Source organism: Abrus precatorius, unplaced genomic scaffold (assembly GCF_003935025.1).
Source record: "Abrus precatorius isolate BTA unplaced genomic scaffold, Abrus_2018 Scaffold7, whole genome shotgun sequence".
NCBI lineage: Eukaryota > Viridiplantae > Streptophyta > Magnoliopsida > Fabales > Fabaceae > Abrus > Abrus precatorius.
The window spans coordinates 23358808-23371510 of NW_020874417.1; the positions used below are offsets into that span (position 1 = coordinate 23358808).

The window sequence follows — 12703 nt, forward strand, 5'->3', positions numbered from 1 at the left end:
TTTTAGAAAAAAAAAACCCACTATATGAATTTTGCTTAAGCGAGAAGTAATTTGTTTAAGCCAATTTTACATTTTACTTAAGACATAATAACTTGGCTTAAGCAAATAATGGGTTAAGAAAGTCTTTGCATTAAATTGTGTTTTTGCTTAAACCAAACTATGATGGCTTAATTGAAACTCTAAGCAAATATGTCTTTCAATTCTCATTGTGTTGAGCTATGTTATATTTGAATTTGATTACTAAATATATGTAATAATAAAATTAATTTTTTCATTCAATTTTCTTGAAGTAGCGTATAAACCAAAATAAACTAGATTCACCTTTGAAAGGACAATGAAGGGGTTAATTATTTCAATGAGTTTTAAAGAATTGAATTATAAAAATAGAATTTAAGGTGTATTTACCTATATATGTTCTTTTAAAAGAAGGTCATTGTCATTGTTTTCCTTGTTTAGAGTTGCAAAACAAATTTCAATAATGAATAATGTACGTGTAAGGCTGAACAGTGAATTGATACACCCTTAGTTAAAATCTAATCATAAATCAAAATCAAAATGATTTGTAATGTAACGATTGATTCACGAAGTATGTTTCAAGATTAATACGTATCAAAAGTTAGCATTGGTAATTATATTAGTTACAAAAATCTTTACCATATGAAGAAAAAAAAAGAATTCTGCCAAAGTCTCTATGCATGTCTCTATAACTTTTATCATAAGGAAGGTGTGTCATGCTTGCGTATGCAAATTTTATGAGATAACATTGAGTCATATTTGAATTTGTTGAGAATATTCATGCAATGTTAAACATGTTTCTTGAAAATTTTGTTAAAATCATTTCTAAGAGCCTTTAGATTTCATGGTCACAAGCCTTTTTTTGGTGTAGTATTTAGAAGTAAATGTTAGAATGTAAGAGGCTTTCTTTCTTTCTTTCTCTCTTAACTTTATTTCTCCTTGTAATTTATTAATGGCTTGAATTTATAAAAACTATTGTACTCTAGTTATATGGATCTAAGTGTCGAAGGTGTCAGATATAGAAAATGAATTAATTTAATATTAAAATAAAAATAGTTAAATTAATTTGTTGTTGAATGGTAATTAGAATAGCAATCCAAGAAATGCAAGTGATTTTTTATATTTAAAAAAAAATTTGCACTTGTAGCAATTTTTGAATTCTTGTATTTCTACAATTTTTAGTAATTCTACAATGTTCATAAAAATAAAGACTACTAAAATATGATCACATAAAACACTAAATGATTCCATCCTTTAACACCCACATTTAAACTTATATTTTATTGGATGAAAAGATATGTGTCACTCATGTTTAGAGTCATACACTTTGACACAACATAAATTTTTCGTATAAATGATTCTTTACATCCAACCATAATCATCATAGATAACCTAACAAGTATAGCACAAAACAACAATAAAATTTCCCTTGTAAATACCTTAGCAGTTGTCCTTTCAATACTTTGATAATTTTTTGCAATACTAGGTTATCATGCATAGAGGAAAAGTCAACCTCAAGTTCTTTATATTGAATATGATTCAAGCACATGTAAAATTATTGTACAAATTATATTAAATTATACCTTGAGTTAACAAATCTTTCAAATTGGGAACCCTCACACTAGGAAGAAGTCTTAATGCCAACAAAAATATTACCATGTGTATGACATGTGATCCATATCTTCCTCTTTTGATATATCTCGGTAACCTAGCCATTCTCTTACAAATCAAACCTATCCACAATTTCACTCCACTTACGTCAAAACTTACTCACATCATAATAAAATAACATGCATTTCTAAAACTTGACAATTAATGCATGAATATCGACATTTGTAATTGCATTATGAAACAAATACCATGCACATAATCTATGATACACATTAGACCACATCTTTTTTATGACATTTCTCATTGTCACATCACTACCAATAATAATTGACATAGGGGCCTTATCTTCCCTTGCTTCTATTCATTGTTCTAACAACCACACATAAGCTTCTTCATTTTCATCTCCTATAACTACAACAACAAACACTGTAGTTCAATTATGATGATTTACACCTGAAAATATAACAATTGGACAACGATACTTGTTCATCTCTAACGTTGCATCAAATGCCACAACATCACTAAAAATTTTATGATCCATTCGACTAAAGCCATCACTAAATGTTTCAATATACCTTTATTATCTATTGTGTGACGACAAAACATTAGTGGATTAATCAATCTCAACTCCTTAAGGTATTGTAAAGCACTCATAGAATTTGATTCACATATTTTTCTTTGTCTTCCAATCTGATTATATATATCTTTTTTATGAAAGTCTATTTTTTTCATATCTTCTTGATTTGGTAGCAAAGGAACCACATATAAGGTGAGATCCTATACAAGCCTTTTTGAAGCTATTTACCTGCATTATACTTGACTTACTCAATTTCATACATGTTGGAAACATTCCACAAAAGTGTTTATCTAGTAGTTCGCGTTGTGGTCATAAAAAAAGGGGGGAATGCATACTACCAACTAGAATTTATGTCTATATGTACTTTAAATTTTGCTTTGAAACCATACCTCGTCAAAGGTTTACCTTGACGCTCATTATTATCATTGGTTAAAGTTTTCACGCGAGATTCTTTGTTGTAACAAACAAATGTTTGCTATAAAATTTCATGCTTACTATTTCTAAGGATTGCATATTTTCTAGTAGCAAAACCGTTTAGTCTTGCACACCTAGTCTAAAACAAGTATATGACCTCCAAACTTATGAAATGGACATTTCTTGTTTGGTAAGGGCTAAAGTTTTTAAGATCCATGTTAAGAATGTCTTCCAACCTATCAGTGTTAATTACCACAACATTGTCATTTTCTTCTACCATTTTCATCATTTATATTAGTGTCATTTGCTTCATCAGAACAAGTTTCCTTAACTTCAGTTTCATCTTCATCTTCAAAATGAGAATCACCATAATCTTCTAACTCTAATTAAATTTTCTCCAATCCTTATAATAAAAGCAAACAACACTTTAAAAAATTAAATTTGAGTTCATGATAAAAGATTTCACTACTATTCATGTAACTTTACTAAAACCTTTGTTGATGCAAGTATTTCAGAAAACAAGTTAACTGTTGATTCACTACTAATATTATCCTCTATGTATTTATTCCTAAACACTTTTTACAAAATCCAAGTCATGCCTACCATGTATAAGATGATTAACCATTTAAAAATTAACATGATGTAGAATACATATGGCACAATTAAAAGGAAAAATCAATTAAACAATATCTTTGCCTCAAAACCCAACAACATAAAATATTATTATACCTTACACAATGTTTACAACTTATGTTCTTGCCAAGTATATTTGATTAGTGTGATTTTTCTCGATAATAATATGAATTTAAATTTGTTGATAGTAAAAAAATTATTGTTTGAAAATGATATTTCGCCTAAGCAAGAATACTATTAGCTTAAGTGAAAATAATGTTCGCCTAAACAGATTTTTATTAAGTTGAGCAAACTGTCTTGACTTAAACAAAACATAATGAATTAAGCAAAAAATGACAAAATTTATATGTTTATCATTATACTATAAAATTTACTTAAGCAAATTTAGTATGACTTAAGTGAAAATTGCAATTGATTTTTTTACATTTTTTTTTTGTTCAACCACATCTTTTTAATCACTACTCCTGTTTTGATTTAGTTAAGTTGTTTGTTTTTAAAAAAATTGAGATAAGTATATAATGTTTACAAATTTAATTGGTTCTATTAACAAATATCGTATAATAATACAAAGAGAGTATAGTTATTTAGGTTGTTAGATTTGGGAAACATATTTGTATGTTATTTGGGGAAAAAAATAAGGACAAATTAAAGTAGGATAAGGAAGAATGAAACAAAGCTTTTATAATACTATTTACACACAAAGATTATTAGATTCCATTCAATCTCTTGTTTTCGATATTCCTTTCAAATTTTTATCACTTAAAAACTACGAAAGAAATATTTAAACTAACTTTAGAAACAAAGATAAAAGAAAATGAGTTTGAGATATTGAGATAATAATATTTGAGTTTCATGTGAATGAAAAAGAAAACTTACATAACTATTACAATTAATTACTTCATTAAATTAAATTAAAATTAAATTGCTTTTTGTTCCTTAACTTTTGTGTTTATTCATTTTTAATTCTCTAATATTTAATTATCGAATTTTAGTCTCATTTTCTTAATTAAGCAAATTTTTTCATTTTATTAAATTGTCATCCAACTTTTAATCTTCTTCCTCTTCTCCTTTTGGTTGACATCTACCATGGTTGGTGCTCCTCCTTTCCCTTCTGCTTCCAGACTCTACACTTGTGGTTGTTGTTGTTGTTTCGTTGCTGTTTGGCCCTTGTAGAGGCTCCTCCTCTCCCCCTTCACCAGACTCTGCTCTTCTTCTTCTTGTTTCATTGCTGTTGTTCTTGCTTTATTGCTGCTTGACGCCTACGCAGGTACTCACATCCAGAACACAACTTTTGCAACTGCTACTTAGCGTCCGATTAAAACCCACCAACACCAAACTCATGAAATCTACCAAAAATCTAAAAGAAGCCTTTAGAACTTCACTGATTTTGCTAAAGAATGCAAATCGACAAGGAATAGGCTATTGAGAATAACAGAGGGCCAAAATAGTGTGGGGGTTGTTGGCAGCGATGAAAAAGAGCTTTGTTACTAATGATAAGAGTCTGAGAAAAGGAAGAGAGAAAGGGCACCGATAGCCATGGCAGATTCTAGATAAAGGAAGAAAATTGTACAATGGCTGTTGAAAATGGAATGACAACTTAATGAATTGACGAAATTTGCTTCATTAAAAAAATAAAGAAACTAAAATTAAATTAAATAACTAAAATTAAACAAACACAAAAATTGAAGAAAAAACTGTAATTTAGCCTTAAATTAATTGTATTCTTTTGTATTATAATAAGCGCTTTTCATTCTAACTCCCCCATGTATTATGATTTTGCTACGTTAAGTTTATTAAAACAAAAAACAAATAAATAAAGTAACACTCGCTAAGGTGGTAGCGAATATTATTGAGCATTGGCTTTATATATCAAATTACTGTATTAGTATTTTATTATTTAGTACAAAGTTAAAATATCTTGCTTAAATTATTAAAGAAATAATAAATAAATTTCTTATTAAAATATATATTAAGTTGTATTGATAGTATTTTTTATAAAACTTTTTTATTTTTAATTTCTTAATTAATATCAAAAGTATATTAATTAACATTTGCTAAGGTGGTAAGGGAAAATCCCTTTTTAGAGATGTTTGGATGCAGGGAATTAGAGTGGGGTGAATTATAAGAATCTCGAGCAATGTTGAGATTAAAGGAGAATGAGGAGATGTTGGGAAAGAACAGTTTGTATTGCACTACCAAATTAGAGGAGTGGAGGATCACAATGGGTGAACACTTGTTGATAAGGAACCGACAAAAGGTAAGGATATGGCACAAAAAGAATTTATTAGCAAATCTGATGGTCTGATTATTGGGCCTTCTCATAGAGTGAATTGTAAGGATCGTGAGGAATGTTAAGATCGAAGAAGAAGGAGATGCTAGGGAAGAGCGATTTGTATTTCACTACCAAATTAGAGGAGTGGAGGATCACAATGGGTGAATGCTTGTTGATAAGGGACCCACAGAAAGTAAGGATGTGGTACAAAAAGAATTTATTAGCAAATCTGATGGTATGATTATTAGGGCTTCTCATGGAGTGAATTATAAGGATCGTGAGGAATGTTGAGATCGAAGAATAAAGAGGAGATACTAGGGAAGAGCGGTTTGAATTTCACTACCAAATTAGAGGGGTAGAGGATCACAATGGGTGAACGCTTGTTGATAAGGGGCCGACAGAAGGTAAGGATGTGGCACAAAAAGAGTTTATTGGCAAATCTGATGGTCTAATTATTGGGCCTTCTCATGGAGTGAATTGTAAGGATCTCTAGGAATGTTGAGATCGAAGAAGAAAGAGGAGATGCAAGGAAAGAATCGTTTGTATTTCACTACCAAATTAGAGAGATGGAGGATCACAATGGGTGAATGCTTGTTGATAATAGACCGACAGAAGGTAAAGATGTGACACAAGAAGAGATTATTGACAAATCTGATAGTCTGATTATTGGGCCTTCTTATGGGTCAAACAAGGCTAATCACGTATTGAGTCAAAGACTAGATTCCTTTCAATCTAATGTTGTTGTTGAGGTGGAAATGCAGGAAAGAATTTGTTCGGAGGGCAAGTGTATCCATCGAGAAGTAATAAAAGGTTCTTAAATTAAGTTCCCGAAATATCTTCTCACAAGGATTATTTTCCGATTACTAAGAATTTTCTAATTCAATTGTTTAAGCTTCAAATATATGAAATTAATTAAAATAAGAATTTATAAAATCAATTATAAAATTAAGAGAAAGGAATACAATGTACGTCTTGGTTAAACTTATCGGAGAGAAACATAGGGCATATGAGTTTTCTCATTCAATCCTTTATGTTATTTTTCTGTTTAACTCTAAATCTAATTTCCTTGTGATTACTAATCATTCATATAAATACTATTAATATCTAATAGTCATGTAATATTAATATTTTTTTCTAAATTAACATCCCTAATAGACATGCAAGACATCAATTTAAGAAAGCTTAAGAAATCTATGAATTTGTTAATTTAATAACAATTAGAAGAGAAAGATTGGTTTGGTCCACCTAATCTTTTATCTCGTTTTACCCTATAGATCTATTAATTAATCAAGGTACGGTCGCCTAACGATATAATTAATTAGGATTAAGAGAGAAGCGCAATGGATAAAATCTAATCACGAAACGAAAATCAAATTTAGATTCAAACGTCAAAACTCCATAAATTCATGAACAATAGTTCTCATAACCCTAGCTATGGACTTAGTTACTCATGCTAAAGAAAAGAACTAATACAATCATAAACAAAGCCATAATAAAAAAAATAGCAAACTAGAATGAGATAAGCTCTCAATCTTCAAGTACAGTCGCTCGAAGCTCCAAGTCACACCAAGAGTGTGTCAAAGATCTCATGCAAGAGGGACGAGATGAGATGTATTCCAGAGCAAAAGCCAAGGTAAAAAAAATGGTGTCACGCATGAGGCCTGAGGTCTCCCTTTTAATAGGGTTTGAAAACTCTAAAGACTCTTCATAATTGGGCTTCCAACAGATGAGCACGGCCTTGCAAGGCCTTAAGCACGACCCTGCATGGGCTCGAAGCACCCCGTGCTTATTAAATGGGTCTGGGTGTGTTGATTATAGCGAAGCTCTAATTTTCCATTAATTTGGGCCCAAAATGCACCCAAAATCCACTTGCGACCTCTTTATACCAAACAACATAATTAATATATAAATTAGTGTAAAATCCAAATAAAATAAAGGTCAAATATGAATATATGAGCTGTAAAAGAGGGCCTAATTACAAACTTATCAACTCCCCCATACTTATATATTTGCTTATCCTCAAGTAAAGTGCTGGTTAAGAGAATAACATAATAACTTGAAACATAATACTACACAAGGAACCTGAGAGAAAGAAGATAAAGAGAGCAACAAGAGTAATATCACTGAGTATAAGCAATCAAAAGGATTCCTAATTAGAATCTTTTAATTTCATACTTTTTATTCAAACGTCTAACTAAGGTACTCTACTTTCCTTTCTCACTAAAAGACAAAATGAGATATCACTCATTTCTCCTAGAAAAAGTGTACTACCATAAGCTTGACTATAAATCAAAACTCCATTAAATAAATTAAATGCAAGTAAAAATTATGAGGTCTTTTTCAGGTTATAATGTGGCCAAGAGGTTCTAGTAGTTGAGGTGAGATAAATGAAAGGAAGGGATATACAAAAGGATAATAAATTATAAAAATTATAAACATCCCCTAAATTTACAAATAAAGTTCTTGGAGTAATTTTTTTATATTTTTTGTATATAAACAATATCTTTACTCCTCTCTCCTTTCAATCATATATAACAATTTTTCTTTTTTTTCTTTTTTTCATTTTATTTTTCATATTTTCTCTCTATTTTTGCATATGAGAGATATAGAGGAGAATTTATCAAATTATTCAACAACTCAATTGCTCCATTTATAAATTCAAGATCATCAAAATATTTTATAAATTTAATGCAAGGGACTAAGAAAATCAATAAAGCTCAAAGTGGACAACTAGTTGTATCTCAAACATGCTGAAGGCCAAGAATAAAAATCCTATTATATCTCAATCATATTAAAAACATGCAATTAAAAAGAGAAGTCTTAATTCGATTCCAAGTCAAGTTCTCGAGCACAAATTCTAAGGAGATAATTACACAAAACAATGAGGAAAATGGTACAATTAATTAAATTAAGATAAAATTTCCTTTAAGACTCAAAACTCACATATGTGGGTTAAAGTTTAATGTAGAACATAAAAATAAAGAACTTAGCTAACTATTAGATTCCAAATGAAAGTATAATGTCAATAATAATCACTCAACATGTTCTTCTATCCGAAAAAATTAGGTTCCATGAAAGAAAATGTTTTAAATTATCCAAAACAAATAGCATAGGCACTTTACTCAAGAACATGCAATAACAATCATATAATTAGGAACTACTCCCCCATATTTAAAGCAAAACATTGTCCTCAATGTTTGAAAGCAATCAAATTAAAAGTATGCAAATAGGGCAATTGAATAAAAGGAAAGAGGTTCCCTAATAATTCTTGGTATGACGGCTTCAGGTGAGGGAGCATGGTCATGCTGAATTCTTAAGTATGCTCATGCTTATGATTTAAAGCTTTCTCTCACAACTGCAACTGAATGCACGGCCGTATATGGGATGAACACGGGCGTGCTTTCATATCAGAGCTCAAAAGTGTGCAGGAACAATCAACGCAATTCTTGTAATCCTTCAATATGCTTATTCTTTATTCTAAAAATAAAATAACAATAGAAAAATTAAAATAAACAAAAAGAAATAAAATTTAAATAAAATAAAAGACACAGGTTGCTTCTTGGGAGCGCTTGTTTAACGTCACAAGCTTGACGTTCCTGTTAAATTGTGGTGGGAAGAAGGCATGAGTCTCAGAGGTGACTCCCTTGATATGTAATCGTCTCTCCAACAGCTTTGCCTCCCCAACACCTATTACATCAGAAAAAGTATTCATAAGATGGGTATTAAAATAAAGAGAAGAAAATTTAAGCTCTAAATTAGGAGGCTTATTAATGGATGGTTTAAGCTTTTGTCTTTCCTTCTTTTTATATTGCTTCCTCTTAGACTTTCTTCTTAGGGTTCCATGCTTCACATAACTTGGAGGAGGAGAAGCAACATCCACAGTGCTCACAAAGTGACAGGACTCTTGGCTAGAAGGGTACTTGAAAGAATTGAAAACTTGAAATACAACTTCCTCATCATCTGACTTCAGTGTGAGCTTCCCTTCTTGTACGTCTATGATGGCCCTTGCAGTGGCCAAGAATGGTCTCCCTAGTATGATGAAGACGTCATCATCTTCCTCCATGTCAAGTACCACAAAGTCAGCCAGAAATATAAATTCTCAAACTTTTACAAGTACATTTTTCATTATGCCTTTGGAGTATGTGATTGACCTATCTGCCAGCTGAAGTGACATAGAGGTCGGCTTAGGTTTATGTATTCCAAGCTTTCTGAAAATAGAATAAGGTATAAGATTCATACTCCTAAATCACATAAAGCCTTATCAATGAGTTTTTTCAATTATGCAAGGAATAGTAAAACTCTTTGGGTCCTTAAGCTTATGTGGAAGTTTTTTAAGGACTATACTTGAGCATTCTTGGGTGAGCTTCACAGTCTCATGTGCTCTCAACTTCCTCTTATTGGTCAAAATCTCCTTTAAAAATTTAGCATATTTTGGCATTTTGGAAATAGCATCAATGAAAGGCATATTGATGTGCACTATATCCAATAAGTCTAAGAACTTATGAAACTCTTCATCATAAGGAGGGTGACCTTGCAGCCATTGTGGGAAATGTATCTTAGACTCATAGAGCTTTGGTTGAAGAAGAGGCTCGTCCTTCTTTTCTTTTTTAGGCTCTTTGCTTGAAGCACGACCTTACTCATGGTGATGCATGGCCGTGCTTTTAGCGTTGTCATAAGCATGCTTGTAGAAGCACGATCATGCTTCAATTTTAGCAGGGGCATGCTCATCAGTAAGCATGGGCGTGCTTCTCAGTAAGCATGGACGTGCATGTGCCTCTGTTTTGCGATTCTTGTAATTTTTTTCCACTTCTAAGGGTGATGGCATTGCATTGCTCCCTTGGATTAGGATCAGGCTGAGATGGTAGTGTTCCCATCATTCTTTGACTTAGCAGGTTCGTAATTTGCTTCAATTGTGCGCTCATCTTAGAAGAGTTGGCCTGTATTTCAAATTTGACTTTTGTGAACTTCTTATCAGTTCTCTTAATATATTGGTCGAATTTAGATTCAAGCTCTGTCATCCTTTTATCAGAGTAATGCACATATTGCATCATCTGTTCTTGAAAGTTGGACTGAGATTTAGGAGTTTCTTTCCCTTCTAGTCTTGCTCCTTGATTTTGCATATAGGGAAGGCGATACATGCTTGAATTTTGACTTCCAAAGCCATTCCCCGAGAGTTAGGAGGATTACTCCTCCACCCAAATTGTGATTACCCATGAAATTTGCCTTCTCTTGCTTAAATTCTGTGCTTGTAGGAGCTCTTACAGGTTGTTCTTAAGCCTTCATTAAAGATTCTAGTTGCTTTACAAGAGCTGCCATTTGGTTCATTAGTGGGTTGTTGCTCTCTGATTTGTAGACCAGGGCAGTCTCTTTCTTCTTGATGTCGTAAAAGTCAGCAGTGTGCCACTGAAAGCTGGAAGATGTCATCTCATCTATTAGCTTGTATGCATCATCTGGATCTTTTCTTATGAGGGACTCTACTGTAGCGGCATCAATTGTAGCCCTGGCGAAAATTGATAAGCCACTGTAAAAAGTTTGCACCTGTCTCTATGTTGGGAAATTATAATGAGGACATCTCCTCAAAAACTCTCCAAATTGCTCTCATGCCTCAAATAAAGATTCAACTTCATGTTGTTGGTAGCAACATGTTTCCGTCATAAGCTTAGAGGACCTTGATAGGGAAAAGTATTTTTCTAAGAATTGTTGAGTGAGATCCTCCCAAGTTGTGATGGAATTCGCCGAGAGTGAAGAAAACCATGCATTCACCTTTTCAGATATTGAGAAAGAGAAAAGGCAGAGTCGAATAGCATCGTTAGAGACTCCATTGTATTTGATAGTATCCGTCAATCGGAAGAACTTTGTCAGATGAAGATTGGGGTCTTCATTAGGCATGTCACCAAACTGTATGAAATTTTGAACCATGATTATGAGTGTTGGTTTCAACTCAAAATTGTTGGCTTCCACATTAGGGGCCACGATGCTTCCACAAGTGCCTCTAGCAATGGGTATTATATAATTTTGAATTGATCTTCTTACCTCTGTCATTCTTTACTCTCTCACTTTTTTTCTTTGTCTACGCGTTGTTCTCTCAATTTTCGGATCAAATAAACAAGTTATAGAGCATTTAGAACGAGTGAGCATACACTAGAAAGAATTATAAAAAAATAAAATAAAATAAAATAAAATAAAAACAAAAATTATAAAATAAAAAAATTAACAATAAACAAGAATAGAATTAAAATAAAGAAAAACACAAATTGCTCAAATCAATTAAATTTGAGATTTTCTTAATATTAAAAAAGCAATCCCTGGCAATAGCGCCAAAAACTTGTTTGGAGGGCAAGTGTACCTATCGAGAAGTAATAAAGAGTTCTTAAATTAAGTTCTCGAAATATCTTCTCATAAGGATTGTTTTCCAATTACTAAGAATTTTCTAATTCAATTATTTAAGCTTCAAAGATACAAAATTAATTAAAATAAGAATTTATAAAATCAATTATAAAATTAAGAGTAAAGAATACAATGCACGTCTTAGTTAAACTTATTGAAGAGGAACGTAGGGCATATGAGTTTTCTCATTCAATCATTTATATTATTTTTCTATTTAACTCTAAATCCAATTTTCTTGTGATTATTAATCATTCATATGAATACTATTAATATCCGATGGTCATGTAATATTAATATTCTTTTCTCTAAATTAACATCCCCAATGGTCATGCAAGACATCAATTTAAGAAAGCTTAAGAAATCTATGAACTTGTTAATTTAATAATGATTAGAAGAGAAAGATTAGTTTGGTCCACCTAATCCTTTGTCTCGTTTTACCCTATAGATCTATTAATTAACCGAGGTACGGTCGCCTGACAATATAATTCATTAGGATTAAAAGAGAAGCGCAATAGGATAAAATCTAATCACGAAACGGAAATCAAATTTAGATTCAAATATCAAAACCCCATAAATTCATGAACAATAGTTCTTATAACCCTAGCTATGGACTTAGTTACTCATGCTAAAGAAAAGAACTAAAATAATCATAAACAAAGTCATAATCAAAAGAAATAGCAAACTAGAATGAGATGAGTTTCCAGTCTTCAAGTATGGTTGCTCGAAACTCTAAGTCCCACCAAGAGTGTGTCAAAAATCCCGTGCAAGAGAGACAAGATGAGATGTATCACAGA

General features: G+C 31.6%; 1 non-coding gene across 1 annotated transcript; it reads left to right on the plus strand.

Moving 5' to 3' along the window:
* The first annotated feature begins 11076 nt into the window (after positions 1-11076).
* On the plus strand, positions 11077-11183 carry LOC113873940. Its single transcript, XR_003506005.1, has one exon. It is a non-coding gene; the product is annotated as a small nucleolar RNA R71 (small nucleolar RNA).
* Positions 11184-12703: the final 1520 nt, after the last annotated feature.